General features: G+C 46.5%; 1 long non-coding RNA gene across 1 annotated transcript; it reads right to left on the bottom strand.

Annotated features, from left to right (window-relative positions):
• Nucleotides 1–749: 749 nt before the first annotated feature.
• Nucleotides 750–1,751, bottom strand: LOC140003016 (uncharacterized). Its single transcript, XR_011810917.1, has 3 exons — nucleotides 1,617–1,751; nucleotides 1,290–1,400; nucleotides 750–815 (listed from the first exon to the last, which is right to left on the bottom strand). It is a non-coding gene; the product is annotated as an uncharacterized lncRNA (long non-coding RNA).
• Nucleotides 1,752–7,532: the final 5,781 nt, after the last annotated feature.

Raw genomic sequence — 7,532 nt, 5'->3', positions numbered from 1 at the left:
CGCACTTTTTTTTAACATTAAAAGGACAATACTTGCTGGGTCGTAACTAGAACATTCCTAACTGGAACTGGCTCAAACTTTTATTTACAATGAATGAAAGATCTAGGAGCAAAACAGACTATACACCAAAACAATCAATTCCATTCCACCCCCAGGAAAAAATCACATACTCTCATCCCCTCCTGTACCTCAGCCGCTTGCCTGCCCCACGTGGCACATGCTTCCATCTCTTCTCTTTACCCACTTATAGCGCCTCTAAAAGGCAAACTGGAATTTTACGCTATTGGATGTAGGAAAATAACTTCAGTGACAACCACACCCCCAAAATTAACAGCTACCTCTGCTCATCACGCACCAGAGTCACTGCAGAGGCAGCTGGTTGACACATCCTGCACTGCACACTGCATTTCAGCCTGAACAAAAGAAAAACACAGGCAGAAGATAAACATTCAGCTGCCAGCAGTAGCACCCATCCCTCAACAACATAAGCGACCCCAGCTTTACTTTTATCCTTTCAAAACAGCACTCCACTTGCCTCTGGACCTGCAAATTAGGTCCAAGCTTGAAAGGAGCGGCCAGCATCATCCACACCACCGGGGAACACAAAAGGACAAAAGAACCACTGTGCTTGCAAGCGCCCACCTGCCACGCTGCTCCTCTATCCCAGACAGACTCACCTCGGACCCTCTGAGGGAAACACCTGAGTGTCTTCCCTTCGCTTCAGGTAAGGGATGACCAGGCTGACAACACTCACCCTCCCTCACTGCTCCGCGACACGAGGATTTCCCTTTCCTGTCCACGACCGCACAAAGCACCTGCAAAAAAACAACAAAACAAAACAAAACAAAAGACAGAAAAGCACACTCTGAGGCACCTCACAGCCACAGCGTACCTGCTCCAAGACCTCTCTCTTCCCAGCTCTGGTACTTCAGCTGCTCACCAGCTCTAACTGAGATTCTTCGCCCACTGCACCACAGCAAACTCTGCCCAGGCCACACAACACACACTACACAAGCTACATTGCTTAAGACACACGAAAGCTGGAACGTTCCAGCCCAACAATTAGTCACGTCGCACAGGAAGGATGCCGCATACTCCTAGAAACCAAACCTTCCAGTCCTGAGCAGCTCCCCACCTCCTCATTCTAACCACACTCAGCAAACACACTGTTTGACCCTCAAAAAAAAAAAAAAAAGAACATGCACACACACAAAGAAAAACAACCGAGCTCCACAAATGCCAAAAAGACATGCACACACACAAGCCTCGGCAGGGGTAATCAAACTTACCCTTTGCAGATGAAAGAGGTGACTCTGATACAACTCTGCTCAGTCTCTTGGTAATGCTGCATCTACGCTGCCAAGCCATATGTAGCATTCAATCAAGCTGGTTTTAGTCCTCTGGAGAGTTACACAAGTGGGTTTATACATCTAGAGATTAAAATATAGCTCAAAAACAGAAGAGTATCCCACCATCCCAAAAAAACAGTGAGCCAGCAGCCCCTACTAAACATCCCGCTACTGAGTGAATTCCAAGCACTTAAAATCCAGAAATCCATAGGCTCCAGTCTGCCTAGAGAACCCTGCAACTGACTGAAGGAAAACCAAAGCACTTACCCCAAAGAGCAGCCCAAGCAGAAGGAGCTCTCTGCTAGCATGCCTGGGGCTCATATAGCATTCAGCCCCGCCCAGCACCCAAACCCAATCACCTGGGAAAGGGGAGGGGCAAAGCACAAGGAAGTAGGAAGAGAGCAAAAGAAGCAGCTGTGGTTTTTTTTTTTCCTTTTTTTTTAAGATCTGGTTTATCTCAAAAACATTCCGAGAGCAGACAAGAGACCTGTGGTGTTTCTAGAAGCAAAACTCCCCTTTTGCTTTTGCTGCAGCTTTTAATGTTGAACGGATAACGTCACCAAGCAAGTAACTGAAACTTCTTCAACTGGAATTAGTTTAAACACGCTCACCGTCATCTGCAAACACAGAGAACCAGCATTCACTAGCCCTAACCCTAACCCCTAACCCTAACCCCAACCCTCACCCTAAACTCTAACCCTAGCCCCAGCCCTCGTCCCCGAGAACTGCATTTCCCGGTATGCTCTGGGCACCCAACATGGCCTCCCGGAAGTCCGGAGTCCCAGAACTACATTTCCCGGTATGCTCTGGGCGCTCAACATGGCCTCCCGGAAGTTCGGAGTCCCAGAACTACATTTCCCGGTATGCTCTGGGCGCTCAACATGGCCTCCCGGACGTCCGGAGTCCCAGAACTACATTTCCCGGCATGCTCTGGGCAATCAACGCGGCCTACCGGAAGCCTTGTGACGGAAAACTACACCTACCAGCATTCCCTGCACAGCCGGCACGGCCAATCAGAGGCCGAGTTGTCGAGAACTCCATTTAACAGCACTCCCTGGAACCCTAGCCCTTACCGCCCTTACACAAAGAAGCCGCAAGCCCTAACCCTAGAAATCCTCGAAACCCCTACAGACCTAACCGAAACTATCCACCACACTAAACCCCTGAAGACCTATGCCTAAAAGCCCTAACCCAAACACTTAAGACGCTCAAATCCCACACCCACAAAATTAAGATGCTCAAATCCCAAACCCAAAAAAATAGGACGCTCAAATCCCAAACCCCCTTCCGAAAAAGAAAATAAGAAAAATAAATCAAACAAAACAAAAACAACAAAAGGGGTAGACCTGGTGGCATCTGCCCTATAACCCTGCAAAAATCATGAGGGACATAGAACAACAAAGCAAACACACAAAGTAACATTGACATCCTATCCATAAAAGTGCTATAACAATTAATCACCTCCAAAGAGCTTCTTGCAATAAATGCACGTACTACTAGATTGGTTTCCTCTAAAATATCGTACAAGACTCTGACCCACGAAAAGAACCCTGCATGTAGCTAACAGAAGAATAAACAAAGCACCGACGCCAAAGAGCAGCCCACGCAGGAGGAGCTCTCTGATAGAATGCCTAGGGCTCGTATAACATTTGGCCCCGCCCAGCACCCAAACCCAATCACCTGGGAAAGAGGAGGGGGCAAAAAACAAGAAAGAGAGCAGGAGCAGCAGCTGTGTTCTTTTATTTATTTTTTTATTTATTTGTCACCTATCCCTAGTTTACAGCATGCGGAGTGCAGACAAAAGAACTGCGGTGTTTCTAGAAGCAAAATTTACCGTATTTTTGACTCAGCTTTGAACATAGAAAGGACAATACAACCAAGAAAGTAAATGAAATATTTTCAACGGGAATTAGCACGAACCTTTCATTTACATATGAAGAAAAATCTAGGAGCGTAGGAAATTACACATCAAAAAAAAAAAAAGACGTAATAAGCAACGCGCATGCGCGGCCCCCGGCCGCCTGCAGTACTTGTTTTCCACCAGCAGGGGGCGGCAGAGGGCGCCCGCGGGCGTCACCGCGCATGCGCGCCCCCGGCCGCCTGCAGTACACGTTTTCCACCAGCAGGGGGCGGCAGAGGTCGCATGCGGGGAAAGCACAAAAAAGCAAAAAGAGGAGCAGCAGCAGCTCTGGTTTATTTACTTATTTATAAGGCTTAGCTCAACAGCATGCAGAGTGCAGACAGGAGAACTGGGGTGTTTCTAGAAGCAAAAATCCCCTTTTGCTTTTGCTGCAGCTTTTAATGTTGAACGGATAACGTCACCAAGCAAGTAACTGAAACTTCTTCAACTGGAATTAGTTTAAACACGCTCACCGTCATCTGCAAACACAGAGAACCAGCATTCACTAGCCCTAACCCTAACCCCTAACCCTAACCCCAACCCTCACCCTAAACTCTAACCCTAGCCCCAGCCCTAGTCCCCGAGAACTGCATTTCCCGGTATGCTCTGGGCGCTCAACATGGCCTCCCGGAAGTCCGGAGTCCCAGAACTACATTTCCCGGCATGCTCTGGGCAATCAACGCGGCCTACCGGAAGCCTTGTGACGGAAAACTACACCTACCAGCATTCCCTGCACAGCCGGCACGGCCAATCAGAGGCCGAGTTGTCGAGAACTCCATTTAACAGCACTCCCTGGAACCCTAGCCCTTACCGCCCTTACACAAAAAAGCCGCAAGCCCTAACCCTAAAAATCCTCGAAACCCCTACAGACCTAACCCAAACTAAACCCCTGAAGACCTATGCCTAAAAGCCCTAACCCAAACACTTAAGACGCTCACGGCGCCCAAGCCCACAAAATTAAGACGCTCAAATCCCAAACCCAACCCAAAATATTAAGATGCTCAAAACCCTAACCCAGGAGAACCTAACCTGAAAAAAAAAAATAATAATAAGATCTTAAAACCCTAACCGTAAATAACTGACCAAAAATAAAACCCTAAGAACCTAACCCTAAAAAAACTATCAACACTACAACCCAAAAAACTCCAAAACCCTGACACGCTAACCCTGAAACCCTTAAAACCCTAACCCTCAAATCCCTAAAATCCTAACCGTTAAAACTCCAACCCTAAAACTAAAAACCTTAAAATCCTAAACATAAACCCTGAGAACGCTTACCCTGAAACCCAACCCTAGGGCCCTATCCCTGAAGCCTTAAAACCGCGAATCAATCTTTGGGAAATAACATAGGCTCAGGAGAGGATCTCAGTACAGTAGCATTTGTATTTGAGATTACAATGGCGGGTGTCCCGCAAGCAGGAGGGCACCTACCGATTCCATACACAGTTTATATACTTTTTTTTTTCCCTCCCAAGGACCAGGACCCTCCCGTTTCCCCATTAACTGTGCAATCCAGGTTTATACTCTACCTGGTGCTTCACCGAAAACACACAGCTGCTGGCCTGTTACAAGTCACATTTCTTTTGAGGCTTTTACTCTTTGAGGTGGTAATGTTTCTTACACCGTGATTTCCACTTAATTGTTGTAAGGATTCTGGTTGTCTGCATTTTACAAGGTTGTCTGTTGTAATAAATGACTAAGTCCCAAATAGGATTACAATCAAAGTTTACAATTTATTAAATGAATAGAGGTAAGCAAACAGCACTGGGTGCGCCGGGAGTCTCTGCTCCACCGAGACGCACACAAGTCACAGCAGGCGGCTGGTTTTTATGCTCCTGGGCTAATACATATTCATTACTACTTCTAGAAAAGGCAGGGTTATTATAACTAGTTCCTGGAATCCCAACCCGCCCACTGGCGCATGTGTTATCAGTCTCTGGTGGTCCCTCTGCGGGTCTCTCGTACTGAAGGCTCATAGTCTTCCTCCCAGGCTTTTCCCTTGTCCTTCTCCTTTGTCCATCTTGGCTGGATGTCACAGACTTGCATAGTGCCCCATGCAATACTCATAACAGTTAGCAGTTATTCTGAAACCCCTTTGTTCTCTTGTCCCCTATTAACCCGAATTGCTGGACCATTCCTCTGCAAGATGAGAAGAGGCAAAGAGAGCAGGAGGAACAGCAGCCCTGTTTTTGGTCTGGCTTAGTTCAACAGGGGGCAGCACAAGCAACCAGGCTGTTTCTCTTCAAAGACTTGCCTTAGCATTGGTGAAGGAAACTGACCGGGCCGACAACCCTCTTACCTTTTTGCACCACTCCACACCATGGGGACTTCATCTCTCCAAGGCTGCACGAGGGAAGGGCGGAAACAAGAAAAAAAGCACATCCTGAGGCACCTCATAACCACAGCCTACCTACTGCAATACTTGTGTCTCTCTTCCCAGCTGCTTCATCTCTGTGGCTCTCCATCTCCAAACCACATTCTTTTTAACTGCCATGCAGAGTGGCAGTCCTCCGGGCGCCATAGAGCAGCACCATATTTTTTTTTATTTTTATTAGTATTTTTTAATTTCAAAATAGCAGTCCGCTTCCCTCTGGAGATGGACAGTAGGTCCAGCCAGTCACCGAGTTGCCAACACAGAGCTTCACAGTTCCAGAAGGCGCTCTTTCCTTTCACCGATTCCTTATAAATGTTATCTACCACTGGCAAAAGCAATAAACAGACTGCAAACATGCACTGCCATCTTTGACAAACTTTATGTTTTCAATTTTATTATTTCAAAGAGAGCAGTCCACTTGCCTCTCCATCTGTGAAGTAGATCAAACCAGTCACTACGTTGCCGAACAAGAACTTGACGGTTCCAGAAAGCGCTGTTACCTTTGACCGGTTCCTCCTAATGTTTACCTACTGCTGGTTTATACATTTAGAGATTAAAATATAGCTCAAAAACAGAAGAGTATCCCACCATCCCAAAAAACAGTGAGCCAGAAACCTCTATTAAACATCCCTCTCCTAAGTGAATTCCAAGCACTTAAAAATTCTAGAAATCTATAAACTCCAGCCTGCCTAGAGAACCCTGCAACTGACTAAAGGAAAAACAAAGCACTTACCCCAAGGAGCAGCCCAGGCAGAAGGAGCTCTCTGATAGCATGCCTGGGGCTCATATAGCATTCAGCCCCGCCCAGCACCCAAACCCAATCACCTGGAAAAGGGGAGGGGCAAAGCACAAGGAAGTAGAAAGAAAGCAGGAGCAGCAGCAGCAGCAGTTTTTTATTATTTTCTTTCTTTGTTTGTTTGTTTTGTTTTTTTTTTTTTTTTTGTTTTTGTTTTTTTTAAGATCTGCTTTACTTGAAAAACATGCAGAGAGCAGACAGGTGACCTGTGGTGTTTCTAGAAGCAACAATCCCCATGCTTTTGCTGCAGCTTTTAACATTGAAAGGACGACACGACCAGGCCAGTAACTGGAACTTTTTCAAATGGAATTACGTCAAACAGGTTCATCATCACTTGCAAAAACAGAGAACCAGCATTCACTAGCACGCCAGCCCTGACACCCACCTCCTCCGCAACGCTGACTACTACTGATGCAACATGCTACGGTGCAATACCTCTCTGTTCCCAGCTCCTTTACCTCATCTGCTCACTACATTTACCTGAGAAGTGTGCCCGAACAGACTTATTCTGCAGAGATGAAGAAGGTGGCCCTGCTCACTCTCTTGGCACTACTGCACTTATGCACTCAAGGAACCATACCCCACGGTTTCCCAAAAACAACGTACCTGGCAACCCCTCATAAACGTACTTCTAATACGTAAATTCAAGGACATAAAGCCTAGAAGGCTTTATGGTCTAAAGACTCGACAGACAGAAAACACACAGGCAAAAGCTCCAGAAATATAACAAACTGTCCCTAAACTTGAAACAGACTACCCCTTACGTGCCCACTGCTGCCATTTTCAGACACATGCTCACACAGGGAGCTTCCATGATACATTTCAACTAAACCCTGCTCCATCACTTTAACAGCAAGGTTGTAACTTTGATAATATTTGACATACAGGCAAAGACTCACAGAAAGCCCCGTAATTCGGCAAAAATCAGAAGGGACCCAGAACCACAAAGCAAACACACAAAGTAACATCACCATACCATCCGTAAAACTGCCATAACAACTACTCACCTGAGGAAGAGCTGCGTGCAATACAGGCACCTACTACTAGATTGCTTTACAGTGACAGATCCTACCAGTTACCAACTCAAAAAGATATGCGTACCGGTTTCTACTG

This window comes from Anas platyrhynchos, chromosome 8, assembly GCF_047663525.1.
Source record: "Anas platyrhynchos isolate ZD024472 breed Pekin duck chromosome 8, IASCAAS_PekinDuck_T2T, whole genome shotgun sequence".
Taxonomy (NCBI): Eukaryota; Metazoa; Chordata; class Aves; order Anseriformes; family Anatidae; genus Anas; species Anas platyrhynchos.
This window is presented reverse-complemented; position numbering and strand designations above follow the sequence as displayed.